Genomic DNA, 23183 nt, shown 5'->3' with positions numbered 1-23183 from the left:
TTTATTGATTAAACCCGATATCTCATTAAATTTTGCACTAAAAACAAAATGCCGAACCCATTTGTTTACAAATCAATTCCATTGAATACAATGTCTATCAATTAGTTTTTAAGAGTTTACATTTAAGTTACTGAAAAAAAAACATATATTTAATGAAAAATATTGATTACTACACATTTTTTCTTTCCATGCCAAAACAAATACACAGCATATTAAAGATACGAACAATTTTGTAAATCTATTATAGCCAACACTTTTTACTTTTACTGCAAAATTTTTTGTTATGCATGATTGATACATTTTAATATATAAATATTCAAAAACTGCAGTCAGTATGTTAAGGTACTTTTGTTAAACCAACACAAGATTTTTTAAAGTTATCATGGAATGTTCATGCAACGAAAATTTTAAAAAGCCATACCACCCTCGAAGTCGACTTGCCTGCAAATATAAGACTTACATGGACAGCATTTTAGGGTCTTATCTCAATTGGAAAATGGTGAATATAACTTTGTGTGCATCTACGTAAGCCCTGAATTTTATAAAGCTCTCCTATTTTTTTACAATTCAATGAGCAAAATTGAAGTTACATCTCGTCACCATAAATAAGTATGTAATTATAATGCCAGAGGGAGAGTATATTGAGCTGATTACGGAAATGTATAATTTCTTTTGGGGTGGATCCGGTTATCCGGTTATTTGACCCGAAAATCCAGATTCAAAACCGGATTAGACCCGGTTCTACTGAACAAAAAAGAAATTTCAGCACCTGCTAGACTTAAAACACCTAATTCAAAGTGATTGTCATTGCATTTATGACAAAATTTTTTATGAGAATTAAAAGTAACATTTAAATTGTTACACATCACTTTATTTATAAAAACTTCTCATTGAACTTTTTTCTTTGCTTACCTTTATACTTCGAGCTGACGATTGATGTTTGGGTATAAAAAGTTTCTTGTTGAAGAAGTTATTGAAAAATAACTTCGGTGGAGAATATCCACAAACAAGAAACAAGGGAACTGATGAGATCCAGTGGCGTGGATCGAAACTATAGTATTCCCTGCCTTACCCCTTGGCGAACAATGCCAAATCTTTTCCACTAATAAAATAGTTGTTTTAAAATATTAAAACAACAACAATGGGATTAAGCCAGACTATTTTGAAAAAACAAAATTGCAAACGCTAACCCAATAAAAAAAAAAAAAAAAAAAAAAAAACAACGCCACAATGCTTCAAATACAAATAATAAGTATATTTTGTCGATAAATTGACGTAAATACCTCAATAAATATAATATTCTGGATCTGATGTTTTAAATATCGTGCTGGTTGGAATAGACAGTTCACCTAATTGTGGTCCATTGAAACTGGGAATTGAACCCAACACCTTCAGATTGCTAGTTTAAAGTTCGCTTAACCGCGTAGGCTAATAAATCAGTTCTTATTTGATTATAATTTTGCATTTATACTAGTTTCTTTACATGTATACTCAATAAATTGTGGGTTACGTCTTTTGACATTTCAGAAAAACAATGTCAAAAGACGAACCCACACAGCTTCTGAAATTCTGAAAAAACGCTTAATTTGTTTTCCAAAAATACATTTCTTCACTGTCTTAAAAATTATACTGAAATTATTCGATATTTTTTATCACCGTTTTCGTTTTATAACGTTTTTTGCTTCTCCTGTAAAGTTTTGGAGTTGTGGGTTAGGTTTTAGGATGCGTAGCTCCTGTGATGGCAGCCACTCCACTCGGAGACCTTGAGGTCCATTGTGATCATCTTGAATGTTGGAACGGATTATAGATGGTGGTTATGATATGAAGGAGATGTAGATGTGTGCTGATAGTTATGGATAGATGAAGATTGTGAGTGATGTGGTTGTAGATGGGTACATTCCGATGGTTCAGATGTTGTGATGATGGTTGCGGGTGAGATGTAGTGATGTAAAGATGATTTCTGCAGATTAGATGTCATTTGCCGATCTAACTGTACGAGTAGAAAGAGGTTATATAGATATATAGATATAGATGTTGTGAAGATTGTAGTTGTGAAAATTGTGATTAGTTGTAGCTGGGTCGTGGTTGACGATGCTACTGTGTAAAGGGGGTGCTTGTCATGTTATCAGCACGTTGGAGCCATTTCAACCCTTTTGTCATGTGAAGTAGATCCGACGGCTCTGTTTGGCAGAATGCTGTTAAAGATTGGATGGTGTGCACATCCATGGTGCACTGTCTTCTAGAAAAGAGCATAGGACAGCGACACAATAGGTGCTCGATCGTCTCCATTTCTTCCTCAACCTTGCACAGCCTTCGTCATGGATCCTATTCTGCAGTGACCCGTGATGATCCCCACTGCTAGTTTCAGGTCTGATTTCCTTACTGAGAGCAGTGAGGCGGTTCTTGACTTGGACGGGATTGGTCAGATTGCCCTTGATGTGCTGCAGCTGGGCGTGTTTTGCCAGTGTTGGCAGAATTTTCCCGACATTTCTGCTCTATTATTTTCCTGAAGTGGCACAGTGGTAGCTTGATGGAGTTGTCGATTTCAATGTTTTGTGACTCCGATCCGCAGCGTGCCAGTCCGTCGGTTGCCTCGTTTCCCTCGATTTTGCAATGCCCTGGGACCTAACACAAGGTGACGATTGATTTTAGTGGCTCCAAAGCGTGTTTGCAGTCTAGAACAGCCGCGGACTTGATATAATGGGACTTGAGTGATTTTAAGGCCGTTTGACTATCGACGTAGATAGTCACCGGTCCTATGCTGAAAGTAGAGAGATACATTAAACTGAAATTCTTCTTGGCAACTATACAGGTTCTTACCTTGTCACCGCTGGATGTGGCGAAGATAGTATAGTTGCTATCGCTTAGCCCAGCAACCTTATTTTTATATAAATAAGGTTCCTGGACTAGAGCGATATCAACTTTGGACTTTGACAGGGAGAGTAAAAGTTCAGATTCAGCCGCTTTGCAGTGATGCAGATTGATCTGCATAATATGAAGCGGCTGCTGCTGTCGGTCCTTTACTGTCTTTGACCTAGACGGAACCGTATACATTCTAGGCCAGTTTTCCCTCACGAGGCCGCAGGTACTCCTGCACTCGTGTGTCAATTGACACCCTTATAGCCATACCCTCACCCTCCGGACTGTGGCTGACAAGCTTCCGTAAGCCGGTCTGGAGGTTAGGGTTCTGCCTACCGAGTATTGTCAGTATCCTTGTTGGGTCATACGCGGGCGGCGGCACCCACGCCGGCAATACTATTCTGCTGGGAATCTCATTCACACCCACAGCCGCTAATTGGAAGCCCTCCCAGAGTTCACCAAGGCCATCTATTGTGTTAACAAGGAAATTTAAAGATTCCTTGTTCTCACAGCAGATGATCTTGATGCCTCTGAAAGGAGCACCACTGCCGAAGTGTGTGTGCTTGGCTCCCCTTTGCCTGCAAACACTATCTTTCGCAGCTGATTCTCAATCAGGTGCCAGTGTTTGTCACTGATCCTGCCTTTAGTATCAGATTTGTCGATGACCGCTATACGCAGTTCAGCCGGCACCAACGGTCTGTCCGTCTTTCTTTTTCCGTCCCGCTACTCTTGGGAGGAGAGTGAGGAGTCACCTTGTGACTCAAGTTGGCCTGAGAGGTTGCCTTAGTAGCAGTGGACTTCTCGTTCTCGTTCTTTTGGTAGCGGTCAGAGGAGGTGGATGACTTCGAGTCCTGTCTCGGGATGGGTCTCTTGGCCGTAGGGTGTGGTTCCTCCGTGGATCTAACCCTCTTCTTCGGGTTTTTCGATGAAGAGTGGTTGGAAGCTGCCACGCACCCAGGTGTAGGGCCTATCGGCTCGGGCGATGTACAGATACACCGGGTTAACGGTGGTCCCGTGTCCGCAGGTTTTGTAGTTTCCACTGAATGCGAGGACAATTTATCTGCAACTGCAGATGCTGGAACAACTGTGTTGTTGAGTTCGTCGTCGGAAAAAACTGTCCTCGGCCTCATCAGAAACACATCTCCAACTAGGGCTTGTGGGTTACGTCTTCGGGAATTTATGATGACGATTTATAGAAAACCTTTTTGAAATGGACATAAGAGCAGTGTTGCCGAATTTGTCGATTTATCGTCATTTTGAGGATTTTTTGGCCCAAAATTGAAAAATTACGATTTGACGATTTTATGGTCCAAAATGACGATTTTTCACGTAATACAGAATTGGATGAAACAAAAGACATAACTATATTTTGACCAAATTTTCACGAAAGACTTTAGGGAAAGTAATGTTTAACATCGATTTTATGATCTTTTTAACGTTTATAGCTATTTCCAGATGGATTGGCTATGTTAAGGCACATATGTGAAATACAGGTTTTGGCCTCATCTTCGGTTTACGTCAGCTGAAAATTTTCATTTAGGATGGTTAATGGATGAAAATCTTCCTTGAACATTTTTCGAGATAAAATTCTTAATACCGATGCCCCTTTTAATGAGAGATTTTTTCGATTTCCGAGTGTCCATCAAACAAAATGTACGTGTACTGACAAACATGGACGATCACACTGTCAAGCAAGCGATCTTTGAGATAATCTCTCATTCAAAACTGGCAATGTGCCTTACCTTGTTGCATTACTGCAAAATCTATAACCACAGGGAAAACTATCATCTTCTGAAAGCTGTTTTTATAGCGGTATTTAAGTGAGAGTGGGTTAGATATATTGCTGTGGGTTGTACATTTTATGTTGTCAGTCTCATTGACAAAACTATCAGCGAAAAAATCGCACTATACGGTAACCAAACCTATTTTTGGATCATGTTGACGATTTTCCAAATTTCGTTGACGATTCCTGACAGAAAACTGTCGGTAACGCTGCATAACAGGCAAAACGATTGGTTTGTCATATTATTATTTTTTAACAAGACAAATTTGTTAATGGAGCTCATCGAAACTTATAAAATAAATATCAATTCGCGGAGCATCACATAAGCCTATAAATATTTGAAATGTAGTTTTTTATTTGAACTCCAATAACAATGTTCGTACACCAGTGCTGTGTTTTTTATATATCATCACCATAAATGCCCGAAGTCGTATCTCCAAAAAGTCAACATTAGTTTTTTGATAGAATGTAATACATAAGACTTCCGGTTTAGGGGAGTAAGATACCCGTGAGAGCTGAGCTGCAAGGTAACGGACGGGTCACAGGTTGTGGATAGTGCACAGCCCCTAGTTGAGGCCAGATGTGAATATATTGAATAAACAACCCCGAACAAGCAGCGGATGAGAAATAGGGTATGGAAGCTCCATAACCCGAACACCTCATGGTCAGGACGAGTAGATGTCGTTTTTAAAAATAGCATCCAATCAGCAATATCTCATCTGCCAATGAGCCAACTCGAAGTAGTCGGGGAATAGTGGTCAGGGAGATCATTGAATAATTATGGTCGGATTATGTAAAAGGGATGGTAGCAGAAGAAGAGATAGTTGTCAACGGTAGCGCCCATAAACTTCCAGAAAGCCTACACCCGTGCTTAGTCGTTCAAGAGTATCGGGCTCAACTATGGTATTCTTTGTCCCTACAAGCATCGCAGAAACCCTGACAAAACGTCAAAGTAACATAAATACAACACGAAGGGATATCACACATCTCCCAGGGGATCACAGGCAAGCTGCACAGGTGTGGAAGGGAGCAATTAATGTTTAGACAGTATAACTGAAACCTCTACAAAGACTAGATCAACATTCGCATTTAAAAAACCTACCAAAATTTCATGCTGGAATGTTAGAACCCTTTAAGAATGTGGAAAATTATCGCAACTGGCTAAGGAACGAGAAAAAATGGGTATTGATATCTTGGGTATGAGTGAATGCAGATGGAACGGCTCTAGACTACATCGGCTACCATCAGGTGAAACTCTAATCTATTCTGGCCGGGATGAAAATGATATACATAGCGATGGTGTTGCATTAATCCTAAGCAGAAGCGCATCTACATACCTTATCAACTGGAATCCAGTAAACGAACGGATAATGACAGTCATATTTCACTCCAGAATACGCTATATCACCATTGTCCAAGTATAGCCCCGAAAGAGACTTCAGCCTCAGACATTAAGATGAAATTCTATAGTGAGTTAGATAAAGTACTCTCCAAAACACCTAAGGGAGATATGTATGGGAGACTTTCATTCTAAAGCAGGAAAAGACAACACTACCTACAAACACTGTATGGGTAAGCACGGAATAGCAGTATGAAACGAGAATGGATAACTTCTATTAGAAACTTATAGCAGACATGGTCTCATAGTAGGTGGTACATGTTTCAAGCACAAACGTAGTCACAAAACGACATGGATATCTCCAGATAGGAGAACTGAAAACCAGATTGACCACTTTTGCATAAGCCGTAAATGGAAACATAATCTTTGTGATGTACGAGTAAAACGTAGTGTTGACATTGGTTCTGATCACCAGCTACTTCTCGCGATAGTGCAAATGAAAGTAAGCGCCATCAAAAATAAACATCGAAAATTTTCCTCACCAAAGTTTGATGTAGAAAAATTGAATTATCTTCGTTATCAAGAAGCCGTTGAAAACGATGTTAATATGATTCTAGAGCACGAGAGTGACCCAAACGAAAGCGTAGAAGAACACTGGGAACACATTAAAAATAATCTTTTACAAACGTGCGAAAACGTTCTTGGACACTATGCCCCCGGAAAAAAAGAATAGATGAGCAGAGAAGAAGAAATCTGAAAATATCAAAGAACAATGAATAATCGACGGATAAAAGAATTGAATTAGAAAAGTTATACACAACAAAAAACAAGGAAGGAAGAACATACACTGAAGAACTTGCGACACACGCAAACGAAGCGGCCAATAGGAACGACACTAAGGCGGTCTATGATATAACAAAACGGCCAGCAGGGAGACATAAACCACATGACCGCCCCATCAAATCAAAGGATGGGAACCTTCTAACAAACATTGATGAACAAATTTTTCGCTGGTGTACGCACTTTATGGAAACATTAGATAACACCCCTCAATATCCTTCAAACTTTAATACCATGTCCTTCAAGAAAAGGCATTTCGGAAAATGGGATAACATTGCAGATTTTGTTGTAATGACGGATCCCAAAACCAAGCGTTTCCGCGGTTTAGGTTTCATTACTTACTCCCATTCGTATATGATTGATAATATCCCATATACTCGCCTTCATAGGATTAATATTCCATAAAACAGTTTTTCATTTTATAACGTTTTTTGCTTCTCCTGTAAAATTATTATTTTGTTAGTTACGACTTTTCGCATTTATGGTAATGATATGTATTTTCTGTCGATATTGCACAAAAGAAGTGTTGCATTTTTATTGTGGCATTGACCGAAAACATGATGCTTTTCACATTTTATTAGTTCAATTTTGTTTTTCGTTTTTAGTTTCTCCATTAACCTCTTCAGCTTTGAAACAGAATTCAATTTCATTTGTGTGAAATTCGGAGGGGTTTTTATTTAAATTCATACAAAACGTTTTTATTTTTAAATTGGCTTAAATGGGAAAAACATCTCGTCGGTGTCATGCTTAAGTGTTCCATACGCCATTTTTGACATTTTGAGATAACGGTAACTTACTTGATTTTAAACCATGCTCTTTCAGATTTTTTCATCGGTTTTCTTCTATCTTCTATAGTTTTTGAGATATTCAGATGTCAATATGTTCCATATCCGCTTTGTGACGCAAAAAATCCTGTCTTTTTGTTCCATATCCATAACGCCTGGCGTATGGAACAAAACAACTTTGAACGTTTTTGTTACATATTCATGCCGTGTGGCGTATGGAACAAAAAAGAGACAAAAACGAATTGTTCCGCCACAAAAATCATGGCATTTGGAACAAAAAATTACCCAATTTTGTTAAGTTACGATTAATATGGCGTAACGAACAAATTATTTTTAAGGACTGGGCTTAAAAACTGAAGAATAAAAGGTAGTTTTTAAATCTAAATATTTTTGAATAGTGTAATTTTATATGAAAACCACAATTTCTTTTCGCTTAAGGTAACTCATCCTATAAAAAAGACAAGATTTCGATTTAAGCCCACAAAAATATACGCAGATGCGTTCATTCGTCTTGATGTTAGCGTAGACACCGACTACAAAAATGTTATTTTGAGAAAAACGCGTTTAAAGTTTTTATGTTACATTAGAAATGCAAAATCAGTTCCGATCGAAATTTGTACCTCATATTCAGTATAATCTCGATAATGCGCACACCACATGTTTCGGCGGTGTCCGGATTATCAAATTGTCCGGATTACCGAGTAGTAACATAACATATAATTTTGTAAGTTTAAATCATTAGTAGTGGACGTTTAATAGATAATAATCTGACATATAAGGTAAACGAATTCATTTTATGCAAATTTAAGTCGCTTTCCTGGATACAACATTTACTTCTTATATTCCTCCAGTGTAAGCTAAGTGTCATTTCCTATATATTTTTGTCGTCTAAAACTTCTATAAAATTGATGTTTAGCCATTCAAATTGTTTTTTCAAGGGTACAAACTTCGTAGCCCATGTCTATACGTGGACTTCAAGTGTCCGTGGGAATTGAAGATCTTACGAATCGCGATAGAGTTTCAGAAGTAAAATGCACTCATCTCATTATGGTGAATATATTTTGACCAGTTCTATGAACATCAGCAAATGACTTCATCTCGTTGTCCAGCTAGACAGGCTTACGGACTGGGTTAAGTCGACTTCAAATTGTCTGACACTAATTTCGTCCAAACATACTTGGGGTCTAACTAGGCTACCCAACACTATGTTTTAAATACTGTTGCTTATCACAGTCTGCCATTAATGGTTGAACGGTAAAAAAATAAATCTTCAGATTCAGATAATTATTTCCATATTGACTGTATAATTGAGTCAACAATGGCTAGCCAGAGAGTTGAGATTTTAGCAGAAAATTTTTTTTTTTTTCTTATTTATACTCCAATTGTTATTGCTAACAAGTAAAAAAGTGTCAGTCGTCTTTGCCTACAGAGGTATACCCTCAGCCAATGTGAATTGAAACTTTCATCTCCGGACAGATAGAATGTATTTAGCGTATCTTCAGAATTTTGCAGCCCTTTTTCAACATTTGAATTTGCCGACAAAAATGTGGATTAGGGATTAACACAAATGTTGAACTTTTGTGGGGGAGGTACCCTTAGGGAGGACCGATATGGGCCATTTTAGAAGTTAAACTAAATTTTGACAATACATTAGGAGATCCAAAGTTTGGACCAAATTGGTTGAACCATTCAAGTGATATCGTCCTAACATTTTAGTGACATTTTTAAAATATTGGGGAGAAGTACCGGAAGTTGGGAACCGGTAGCGCCACATGAAACTAAGTTTGGATAAAATATGACGAAGACCAAATGTTGCACCAAATCGGTAGAACAGTTCGAGAGCCACATATGGTGACATAGGGCTTTTTACACCTTTCGGGATGTTTTCCCAAGAAATATGGACCTGCTCCTGAAAAAACTTTTACCGTCGTAATGGAGGTAGCGAATGCAAATCACTTTAACAATTCGAGATTTGAGAGCAGGTCTTAAAATGAATTTATCCGAAATATTGTGTGGGAGGTACCGAAAGGAGTGCACAAATATAGTCCATATTCGAACCTGATCTTTATCTGGTAGATATATTAGGATGTGCAGAGTATGGATTACATCAGTCACTCCTTGAAGAGTTATCGTGCGCATATTTTTTCCGAACATTTTCAAACTTTTGTGGGGGGTACCTGAAGGAGTGGACCGACATGGTTTATATTTGAACCATATATTCGGCCAAATTTTGGACCGAATTGCCAGATCCGTTCGAGATTTATCTTGCGCTCCAACCACTACACACGGTGTCATAGTGGTTTTTTGCCAACTTTCAGGCTATTTTCTCAGGAAGTATGGACTTGCCCCTTATGAAACTTGTACCGTCGTATGGGGGACAGCGAATACAAGTTGCTACAACAAAAATCAAAGCGGTTCGAGAGCAGGTCCTAAACTGAACTTTTCCGAAATTTTGTGTGGGAGGTACTCGAAGGAGTGGACCGATTGAGTCCATATTTAAACTTCATCTAAGTCTGGTAGAACTTTCACGAAGTACAAAGTGTGTGCCAAATCGGTTACTCCCTTCAAGAGTTATCGTGCGCATAAATTTTCCGAACATTTTCGAACTTTTGTGGGGGAGGTACCGGAAGGAGTGGACCGATATAACCCATCTTCGAACTTATACTAAGTTTGGGCAAAATATTACGAAAGCCAAATTTTGAACCGAATCGGTTGCTCCGTTCGAGAGTTATCGTGCGCACCAGCCAGTCAGACAGACAGACGGACAGACATGGCTAAATCAACTCCAAATTGTCTGAAACACATTTCGTCCAAACATACTTGAGGTCCAAAAACCATTGTTTCGATGAGGCACATTTTGCCCGTATGAAAGTATATATACCCTCGTTAGAATAAATGCTGAGGGTATAAAAACGAAAACGATACTGAAATAAATAAGAATCTATTTCTCATCTGATGTCCGGATTATCGAGGTAAGAAAAATATGTGATGTCCGGATTATAGAGTCTACAATGTAAAAAATTCTATTGTCCGGATTACCGCGTTGTCCGGATTAACGAGTGTCCGGATTAACGAGTGTCCGGATTATCGAGACTAAACTGTATTTCAAATAAATAAACATTAAGGAGACCTATAATAATAGTCCTTAATGTATTTATTTGCTCATATAACTCTTTCATTTGAAGCTGTAAATTTTCAACCTACCAGTAGCACTTCACATAAGGGAGGTGGAACACAATTGATAAAAAGTGGTTCTGTTAAAATGTGACAAAATGTGTTCCATGTGACACAAACAGCCGAAAACACGAAAAGAAGAACCCATGGAACAATTCAGCAACCATTTGCAATTATAACTTCTAGACTATCAGAGATATCTGACTACAATAACCTACTGATATTTTCTTTGAGTTTAGATAAGTAGAACTGAGCTCTTAAAGTATTGGATTTTTGTACCACTTTTAATCCGTATGGGCTCAAACATCAACTTGAGTTTTTCTCGAATCAGAGCAAATGGCGTATGGAACACTTAAGCATGACACCGACGATCTGCTGGATTGGATTTTGGAAGATAACTGTAAAAATGAAACATACGCAAAATAAAAATGCATTCAATTAAGGGATTACAAATAGCTTGTTATGCAGCTTGAAACAATTGTTGTAACCGATTTTAATTTCATGAAGTAGGTAAAATATGTGATATTTAATTGATGATACATATTAAAGTGGTTGTACTAAAGAAATTGTTATACACTCCACCATAAAACACTCTAAACTAAAACAGAATGATTAGTTTTTTTTCTTGGCCACAATTTTAGGTGGAGATATTTTATGACAACTTATTAGTTCAGAAAATGTACGCAAAAAATCTTTAATTGGGAGCTACCATTGTATGGGGGCTATACCGAAACATGGAGTTATGTTGACCGGGTTTTAAAAGCCAGCTCTTAAAACATAAGCATTGGCTGTACACATCAACTGCTACACAATATTGACACTCACGGCTAAAGTAAAGTTTTGATATATCATCAAACATTTAGGGTTCCTAAGGATTAAAATCGGACTATTATTGCGACCTACAGAGCCGCCACAAAATTGGATAAATATTATGTTTTTGGTCCATTTCACCCGCTAAATATTTCACGATCATCACCAATAAAAATAGGGATCTATTCTGGTCTTAACCCGACCTCCATTAAACAATTCGTGATGATCGGTCCATAATTGCGGCCTGGAGTTTGATTACAATTTATAATGTACAGACGGACGGACGGACACACATCTCAAAATCGCTTTATCTCGTCCGACGAATATTTCGAGGTGTTACATGGATGTTTACCAAAACAAACTTATAATACCCTTTTCACATAGTGGTGTAGGGTATAAAAATTTGTTGAATAGGTTTACATTTTAATATAGCCCCCATATAAAGGTGCCACATTATTGAACACATTTTTAAAAGGTTTTGTTTAGCTCACCCCGTTTGTTTTATTTATTCTTGGGTCAAATTTAGTAATTCAAATTTCACCCTCTTCCTGTCAACCGATTAATCTGAAATTTTGTATACACTTTGGATTATATAAATTCAAGATTGCGGCCGATTCAAAATGGCGGATAACGTAGGTTTTATCAATCCCATCAATATGGGTATCAAATGAAAGGGCTCAACAAGCAGAATACAAAATACTATAAAAAATTTAAATCCAAGATGGCGGCCGCTACAAAATGGCGGATAACGTAGGTTGTATCAATCCCATCAATTTGGGTATCAAATGAAAGGGCTCAACAAGCAGAATACAAAATACTATAAAAAATTGAAATCCAAGATGGCGGCCGCTACAAAATGGCGGATAACGTAGGTTTTATCAATCCCATCAATATGGGTATCAAATGAAAGGGCTCAACAAGCAGAATACAAAATACTATAAAAAATTTAAATCCAAGATGGCGGCCGCTACAAAATGGCGGATAACGTAGGTTGTATCAATCCCATCAATTTGGGTATCAAATGAAAGGGCTCAACAAGCAGAATACAAAATTCTATAAAAAATGGCGGATAACGTAGGTTTTATCAATCCCATCAATATGGGTATCAAATGAAAGGGCTCAACAAGCAGAATACAAAATACTATAAAAAAGTTAAATCCAAGATGGCGGCCGCTACAAAATGGCGGATAACGTAGGTTGTATCAATCCCATCAATATGGGTATCAAATGAAAGGGCTCAACAAGCAGAATACAATATACTATAATAAAATGAAATCCAAGATGGCGGCCGCTACAAAATGGCGCTTTACGTAGGTTTTATCAACAAGCAGAATACAATATACTATAAAAAATTGAAATCCAAGATGGCGGCCGCTACAAAATGGCGGATAACGTAGGTTTTATCAATCCCATCAATATGGGTATCAAATGAAAGTGCTCAACCAGTAGAATACAATGTACTATATAAAATTAAAATCCACGATGGCGGCCTCTACAAAATGGCGGATAACTTAGGTTTTATCAATCCCATCAACGTGGGTATCAAATGAAAGGTCTCAACAAGTAGAATACAATTTACTATGCAAAATTGAAATCTAAGATGGCCGCCGCTACCAAATGGCTGATAACAATTTTTTTTATCAATCCCACCAATATGGGTATCAAATAAAAGGGCTTGACATTAAGAATACAGTGCACTATACAGTACATCTTATACACCCGAAAGCCATACAGTTTCCAGCTAAGTACAATTACAGGACGGCTGTAAGAAGAATGTTGCCTTTAATACTATCATGGGCTTCTACAATACATAAAATGCAGGGCAGCACTGTGAATCACGCAGTCGTATACTTAGGTGCGAAACTGTTTGATGAAGGTCAAGCCTACGTGGCTCTTAGTAGAGTAAGATCTTTGCAGGGACTACGTATAGAGGAGTTGGACTGCAATAAACTAACGGGCAAGAAACCTTGCAATAATGAAGCACTAAATGAATTAAACAGAATGCGAAATAAAAACTAAAAACTAGAAAATAAAAATAAAAATAGGTAAAAAACTTTTTAAGTTAAACGGTTTTATGTTAAACATACATTGCAATGTTTAAGATAAATGTACTAAAACCCAAAAAATAATAAAATAGATACAGTCGTGGGAATTATAAACATATGCATAGACTAGACTAAAAAAAACCGTGGGGCACGTCAATTGTCTACAAATTATCGACTTAATGTGCGATAGAAGAATCGTTTAATTCGTTGTTAGGCAGTTGGCCCGCAGACGGTGAGGAAATTACTTACTGTTTTCTTGCTCATGGACATTCCAATAGTTACACACTCCATGTAAATAAAAGAGATGTTTCAACTAGTTTATCGTTGGACATTCACACTGCTGGCTGGCGAGGAATCGTTTCACTGCTCGTAGTTTGTCTTAAATCGACAAAGTACTACTCGCTCACCACTATGAAACCCTAAAACTCGCTTATAATCGAGCTTGCTAGTTTGTTTGCACATTCTAGCCCTACTTATCACACGTCCATCGCTGTCAGTTGAACAACTGCCTAATTATAGTGTAACATTACAAAACGAACATTTTAATCAACGATTGTAGACAATTGACGTGCCCCACGGTTTTATTTTAGTATAGTCTATGCATATGTTTATAATTCCCACGACTGTATCTATTTTATTATTTTTTGGTTTTTAGTACATTCATCTTAAACATTGCAATGTATGTTTAACATAAAACCGTTTAACTTAAAAAGTTTTTTTTACCTATTTTTATTTGTATTAGATTAAATAATTTAGAAAGGAATAAAAACTAAATATTGCATTTTAGTTAAGAATTTTTTATGCTGGAGGTTATAGAAAACTCGACTCGTCCGAACTTAACGACTTTTTTTGTTTACTTCATTTGTACGAAAATTTCAGTTGTGTACTTTTCTGATGATAAATATAAAAACAAGAAAATTCATTTACCAAATTTCCAGAAGTCCATTGCCCTGTCAAAGAAATCACCAAATTTTGTGTGCCCTCAACCGTTCACATATTAACACGATTGAAGTGTGATGCAACTGGGGACCGCAGTAGCGGAAATTACATCAATTTCACACGCTTATTAAATATGCATGCATAATCATTCGTGGATGAGTGAGTGTAGTTTTTGTACGATGAAATGAAATGTTACAAAATATATACATACATGACACCTTTCTCTTCCGAGACGTCAATTAATTTTTCGTGGTAAATTAAATGTCGTTTCCATTACCAATTAAATCCTTAACAACAGCAAAGAGAAATGTAGTTTTATATATTTGCTGTATAGGAAAATTGAATTGTAAACATAGACCAAAGGATTCATGAACATAGATATTTGAATACATAAAAACACATATTCGAGTAAATTATCAATCAAATGTATCGTTTGCAAATGAAATTTCAATGTCAACTGCCTGGTTGAAGTGTTTGCATTTTCAGCAAAACAAGGAGGGCAAAATAAGTACAACGAAACGTTAAAATTATGGTTGCTGCAAACATGTGTAATTTTTTCCTAATAAATGCTTACATTGATGTACGTTTTGAATGCACTGTCAAAATGGATTGTCGATCAATTAACGGGACTACGGACTTAATATTGCTTAAAACACTAATGCTTTAAATTAATATTTCCTGTAATTTGGGTATGAAGCAAATTCAGCAAAGAATTGAGACTAATCTATAACTATTTATCATGAATTTTATTTTATTTTGTGGTTACAGCTCTGCTGCCGGTCATGTTTGTGATTTAAATCACTTAATATAGCATTTTGTGAATAAATCCTTTTTACCCATCTACCAAATGACATCGTCCGACCGAAATAGCTAACCACGGTCATTTCCACTTTCACCATAATAATTACCATTACAGTCGTAATCATAACGTTTGTATTTAAAATCTCGCACTATCCTCCCAACAGTTTGTAATCTAGCAGTCATGAATCACGTTTGGCTAAGAGAATTTGTTTAAAGGCACGCTGAAATGTGGTAATGAATGACATTTAAGGGCGTTACATTCACGAATTTTATTAAATAATTTAATGGGAGGACATTGGAAGGACAAGAGGTCTTTAAATAAAACAAAATTTATAATTTTTTCATCGAACACCAGCAAGTTTTCTCACAGAACAGCCAAAAGATAATGGTCTTCTTACCGCAGACTAAAAAAGCATACCAATAATTATTCTCATAGAAGACCGATAAGATATTCTTATCGAAGACAAAAACGTCTTCTCATAGAAGACCAAGATTACTAACATCTTAATCTAATTAAAGACCGATGAGTCTTCTAACAGATGTTAGAAAAGACTTGTCCGAAAAAGGCCTATAGGTCTCTCAACGAAGACCAATATGCTTTTTCATAGAAGACTTGTTAGTCTTCTCATAAAAGTCTAATGAGTAATTTCATGGAAGTCCAATAGGTCTTCTTATGAGTATAACACATAAAAGCAACGGTTTTCTCTTAGATCTTCTCAAAGAAGACCGATAGGTGTTCTTACAATAGACCGTTGGCCTTATCCAAGTAGAGCGGGAGATCTTCTCAGAAAAACCGATAGGTCTTTTCATTAAAGATATACAGGTCTTCTAATAAAAGTCCCTTACGAAAAGGTGCAGATTTTCTCACAGAAGACTGGTAATTGTTCGCACAGAAGATAAATTTGTCTTCCCATAGAAGACCAAAAGGTATTCTCAATGGAGACCTTCTCTTCTCGTAGAACACCAATATGTTTACGCAGAGAATAACGATAGCAATTGTCATCCAAGAACGCTGGGATTTCTCACAGAAGTCCGAGAGGTCTTCATACACGATCGAAAGCCTCCTTACAGAAGACCGATGGTCCTTCCTTTAGAAGAACCATAAGTAATCTCATTTAATTGTTCCACAAACATCCCAGATGGGACAAGGGAGACTTCTCTCATATCAATGAGTGCACGCCGATTCATATTGGCTCAATGATATGGGACCTACTTTTTATTGCCGAGTCCGAACGGCGTGTCTTACGACACCACTTGTAGAGAAGTTTTTCATAGTAATCTCATAGAAGACCTATATATTCTCTCATAGAAGACCGATACGTCTACCTTAGAAGGCCGATAATTCTTTTCAGAGAAGAAGAAGAATGATCTATAGTTCTTCTTACAGAAATCTGAAAGTTCTTCTCATATGATACCGATATGTATTTTCTTAGAATATCGATCGATATATTCTCTTAGAATGCAGGTAATTCCTCTCATAAATGATTGATTGTCTTCTCTCAAAGCCGATAGTCTTCTATTAAAAGACTCACAAATTTTGTCTCATCAGACCGATAGATCTTTGCTTATAAGACAGATAGTAATTACTTAGCTGGACTTTTACAGAGAATTTTTCCATAAGCCGAACAAAGAAAAGATCTCCAATCCTCTCTGCTTGCTGCTGCATTTTCCCAATCCGGGATATGGAGTTTTTTTGTCGCATTTCACTGGTTCGCTCCATCGAAGCCCTGGCATTCCAGTTCTGCGTGTGCCACGCCTTTTTAGCGGGTTCTTTCTTATGACATGACCTAGCTGTATTGTAGCAAGAGTTTCATTTACTGGGGTGAAGCTGGAGACCAGAATTTTTGCCTCGGACCAACTACAAATCCTCAACCAAACTTTATGTCATGGCAGCTTTAATACAGTGCGTCACCTTTAGGTGTTGTTGTGACGCCTTTCCCAATCCATCGTATTTCCTGTATGATAGTAATGTCGGGCTTGTACATTGTAAGTATGACAGTGCGTAAACTGCATCTTCTTTATAAAGAGTGCGAACATTCCAGGTGTAGATTTGCCGATCATGGTCCTTAAAGCGTTTGCGTGGGTCGTCCACTTTAGAGGGGTTTGTTTGTGTTTCATAGTAGGCTGTTTTTTCTACTGGACGGTTACTTACCCGACACCCAAACCAAACTTTTTAACGTTCTTATGGGAGAAGGCGCGGCACATGATAGCTCACTACCTTTAACTGGTGCTAAAGGCAGCTCCCCAGGTGACACCACGGGGAGGTCAGTGTCCACATGAGATGCGAGAGGGACCAAGATTAATTCTGGGCTTTGCCATGTTAAAGGCAGTCATGGCCGCTACTTGGTATCTTTCATTTCTTACATCACCCAGATAGTTCTTCTCTTAAAATTCCAATAGGTCTTCTCTTAGAATATCGACAGGTCATATCATGGAAGTTCGATAGATCTCATCAACCAAGACTGATATATTCTCTTAAAGAAGAAGATATATTCTCTTAAAGAACCGATGTTCTCTAAGAAGACCGATATGTCTTTCGTTGGAAGACATAAAGTTCTTCTCATAGAAAACCGAAAAGTTTCTCAGAGACGACCGATAAGTCCTCTCAATGAAGACCTGTAGTTCTATAGAAGACCAATCAATGTCTTTTCTCAAGGAAGGTGAAGTGGTAGTCTCTTAGAGGCACGACAGTTCGTTTCTTAGAAGAACTATTCTATAGGAAGACCGATAACTCGTCTCATATAATTCCGTTGTTCTTCCCACAGATTTCCTATATGACTCATACAAGGTCTTTTGGACTTCATCGAAGATAGATCTTCTAAACGAAGACCGATAAGTTTTCTCTTCGAAAACCTATAGGTCTTCTCTTATAAGACCAATACTACTTCTCATAGAAGAACTCTCGGTATTCGCATGTGTTAGAAAAAGATAAGTTTTCATGTCTTTTAAATATCTCCAAATCTTCTTATAGATAAGTCTGATGATAGAAGACGGATAGATATTTTCTTAGACGACTAATAATTTTCTCGACAGTCTTATCGCAGAAGCTGATAGGTTTTCTCATAGAAGGCCGATCTTGTTGGACCGAAAGTCCTCTTACAGAACACCTATAGGTCTCCTCTTAGAATACCGATACGTCTTCTCATAGAAGATTGCTAGGTCTTCTATAATTGACAATGTCCGTACATCCGTCCGTCTGTTGAAATCAAGATACAGCTCGCAATATTTAGGATAGAGCTTTATAATTTGCTGTAGAAGATTCAAGTACTCCTAGGATATTTGGTATTGAAAATTGGCTATATCGGTCCACGTTTTGATATAGCCCCCATAGAACGATACCTCTCGATTGTCGATATTTTAAAGTTTTTAGCCTCATTATATAATTGTTGCACAAACATCCCATAAGGGACAAGGGAGACTTCTCTCATATCAATGAGTGCACCCCGATTCATATTAGCTCAATGATATGGGACCTACAGTTTATCGCCGAGTCCAAACACCACTTTTGTAGAGAAGTTTTACATGGCTGAAATACTCAGGAAATGCAATGAGGGGTATTTTGCCACCGATGAAAAGTTTTTTTGATGTTGTCTGGCCGGGGAATCGAACCCACGACCTTATGTGTGCAAGGCGGGTGTGCATACCATTGCACCACGGTGGCCTCATTATCGCACCGAAATGGCTGAAATTTGGTACTAAGTCTTCGATGGGGGTACAAAATATTACACCTGAAAATTGTCGGTGAAGGCGTGAACCTCTTCATATAGCTCCTATAGAATGATATCCCCCCATTTTCGGTATTCTGAAGGTTTTAGACCCATTGGCTGATATTTGGTATACAGTCTTCGTTGAGAGTACAACACTTTCCGCCTGAAATTTGGTGGTATGGGTCCACGTCTTCACATAGACCCCACAGAAAGGTTCCTCCCGATTTTCAGTATTTTGAAGGTTGTGCGCTCAATATAACACCGAATTTGCTGAAATTTGGTTTTTGATTTCGTAGTCCCCATACTACGGTACCTCCCAATTTTCGGTATCTTGAAGGCGTATTAATGATGCTTAATAACGACACCGAAAAAGTTGAACGTTGGGGTTACAACGTTTTTCACCTGAAATTGTTCGGTACAGGCCCACACGGTATTTTGAAGGTTGTGGCCACAAAATCACACCGACATGGCTGCAATTTGGTCTTTAGTCTTCGTTGGAGGTATAAAACTCTCCACCTGAAATTGGTCGGTATAAATTTTAACTTTGACCTTGAAAAAATATATTTAAATAAATTTAATAATTCATAAGTGACAGAATTTTCGCCACGAGAAAACGATTCTGAACCATGGTGCGGCAGTACGATTTTTTTCGGGGGCAAGTCCATGCTTCCTGAGATAATGTTCTAAAAGCTCGAAGAAACCCTGACGGCAACAAATAAAATGGCAAATTTGCAACATAATTCTCGCCGGGAGTTTCTGATTAGTCTTAACTTCCACATAGTATTACTTCATCTAGTCAAGTATAAGGTTGGAATTTGTTCATTTTAACAGCTCATCTCGGATCGTTTTGAAATTGTTTTCAAAAAGTTATTCTTGAGGGCCCTGTTACGACGGCGCAATTTACGGGGGCAAGTCCATACTTCCTGAGATAATGGCAGAGAATCTCCAAAAAATCTTGCCGCTACAAAATAAACTGGGTAGAACATAAGATAACCCTCGAAAGAGAAATCGATTGTAAAACGTATTATTTCTTACAGCTTCGAATTATGTCCGAATATCGACTACATCAGACCACTCTGTCGGGTATCTCCCACACAAAGTTTGGAGAGGATGTAGTTTAAGGGTTATCACTTTCAAAAAATCGAAAAAAAGTTATTGGCCTTTTTTAAAGTACATGTAGTATGTAGTATGTCGCAAAAAATTTCAAGTCTATTTTAGCAAAATTGGCTGGGATATGACCGTTCAAAATTAAGAACCCGTTGTGTTTTGTAAACACGTTTTGCTCGAAATGACATTTTTGAAGTCAGTCACAACGATAGCTCGAAAACGAATGGACTGATCTTTAAATATTTTGGTGAGCTTATTAAATACATAAAAATCTTGCCATTAAGCGAGACAGATTTTTTTTTTCGTAATTTGGACAGATAATTGTCAATTTTTTCGGTTAAATCTAAATTTTGAATTTCGCAGTTCATATATTTTTTCAATAGATTTTTTAGAATTCCGTTTCGCTTAAAGACAAGATTATTGTAATTGTAATTGTAATTGTTCGACAAACATCCCTGATGGGACAAGGGGACTTCTCTCATATCAGTGAGTACACCCCGATTCATATTAGCTCAATGATATGGGACCTACTGTTTATTGCCGCGTCGGAACGGCGTGTCCTAAAACACCACTAAAAAAGACAAGATTATTAGGTTCTTAAAACGCCCATAAAAATATACGAAGATCGGCCCATTCATTTTTGAGCTATCGTTGGCACCGCAAAACTCTTTTACTAAAAAAAGGGTTTGGCATGTAACCATTTACCACATAACATTGCAATATTTTTCAAAAACGAAAATTCCGGATGTAGTATAAGATGTCTCTTTTAGATGAAAAAAGGAAATATTTAAAAAAATGTTGGTAGGTTCTTTGAAAAAAAATCATGCAAAATGATTTTTTGAGTCTACACAACTAGGGATAAGCACCTAAGGAATCGTCTGACATAGTCTTTAAATTTTTGACAACAAGTTGTGTATGCGCGGTACCATTTTTTCGGGGGGAAATTTACACTTCTTGAGAAATTGACCCAAAAACCCAAAAAAACCCTATAGACGTAAGAAGTATTGTGTTTGCTTCTCTTCTTTAGGTCCGAGGCTGAGTATATACATACCTCTGTCGGCACCACTGACTGACACCTTCTTACTTGTTTATCCAAAATATCAGCAAGGTCAGCGAAATATACAACATTTTCTAATACGAACCAATATGGTAATCAGTGCAGATGTATTGAGCCCTAAATTTAAGAATAATGGACCTTTATTAGCAACATGCCAGTTAGCCAAAGAAACGCATATTACCATAGAGTATAATGGGATCCACTTATGCCATATGCACGTTAATTAAATGCATATATAAATCTTTTGATTTCTATGCGCGATTGTAGCATCAAATTAAGTCACATATTTCCCAATTATCCTTTGGAGGCATCAACCACTTAATAACGTACCATAGTATTTTTTCACACTGACTTGACACTTTCACACAATTTGTTTTTTATCGCCTGCATCATCTGTAAGGGAATATGAGTCTGCTGAAAATTTAGTAGGTTTTGCATGCAAAGTACTTCATTTATTTGAATGATGAGAAGTTCCTTAACAATCCCAACTCAGTATTCACATGAAAGCAATAAAAACTGTTGTTGCATTTTATGAGTAAGGCTGTAGTTGATGGGTTTTGTTTTCGGGTTAATTGTAGACCACGTTCAGTGTCAACTATCTGTCTGTTTTGTGTCGACTATCAAGTGGTTTGCCTATTTGAATGTTGTTGTTGCTGTTGGATTCAAGTTTTAATTGCAAAATTTGTTTTTTGTACAACTTGCTGCCTGTGTGACACAGACACGCTCGAAAGTCATTGTGGAAGGATATTTCTGGTAATGGTAATTTTAATGGGCAATAAAATTTTCCTAGAAAATATTATTCAAATAAATGATAAGTTATTATGGTTTAAAATTCAAATTTAATAACCAGAAAATATAAATTTACAAAATATTACTTTTGAAGAAAGAAGTCGGCTTCTGGATATTGTTATAATTGCGGTGCGAACGTTAACGAAAAAGTTTGGTTGATGTTATAAGTGAAAGAAGCTACAATAAAAATATTATTTTCAATTTATGGTTAGAATTGTCATGAATCATTTAACTTGGAAATGTTTTAATAAAACAAACAAGTAAAAAACATTAAATTCGGCCGGGCCGAACTTTTTACACCCTCCACCATGAAATATTCTGAACTAAAATGGAACAATTAGTTTCCTGTTAGGTGCGAAAATTGTTCTACAAATCAAAAGATGTATATAATAATTTCTTCAATCTGTTGGTACATTTATATGGGGGATTAGGGTGGGGCGAATTAAACACCTTATTGATTTCTTGGGATTGTACTGAGCAAAACAGTCCAGTTGAAGGTTTTTACCAACGTTTTTTTTGATATTTTGGCATATAACAGCCAAACCATTGAGAACACAAATTAATAACTCTCTAGTACATCGTATAAGCATTGGAACGCGCCACCAGGCAGTTTTGGCATTGTGGATAAAAAAAACTGAAGTCAAAATCGGGAGGCTTGATTTGCACCGTAGACATATGGTCTTGTGGAGTTTTTTTCTCAGTACAATCCCAAGAATCAGAAACGCGAAGGGCCCAATAAGGTGTTTTTCCTTCCATACAAATCACCCCAACCTACCGGGCGATACACCAAAACATGTAACTCTGTCAACGATTTTTGGTGGAGGAGTTTCGTTACCTCTGAGAACTTCAAATGTCAAATACAGCTAATTCGGTTGAAAATTGTAGCTAAAATCCTCAAAATACTTAAAATTGCGAGGAACCATTCTATAAAGGCTATACCAATAAATGGACCTATGTGGACGATGTTTGGTGGAGAAGTTTCGAAGCCACTGTCAAATTTCAGCTAGTTTGGTTAAAAAGTGTAGCTAAAATCCTCAAAATACCGAAAATCGGAGGGTACCGTTATGTAGGGGGTATTCCAAAATATAGACCTACTAGCTGAACCCGGTGCGCTTTGCTGCCCGGACTACGATAAAATATAATGGAAT

The sequence above is a fragment of the Musca autumnalis genome, unplaced genomic scaffold (genome assembly GCF_047663935.1).
Source record: "Musca autumnalis isolate F117 unplaced genomic scaffold, ASM4766393v1 scaffold_2, whole genome shotgun sequence".
Lineage (NCBI taxonomy): Eukaryota > Metazoa > Arthropoda > Insecta > Diptera > Muscidae > Musca > Musca autumnalis.
This window is presented reverse-complemented; position numbering follows the sequence as displayed.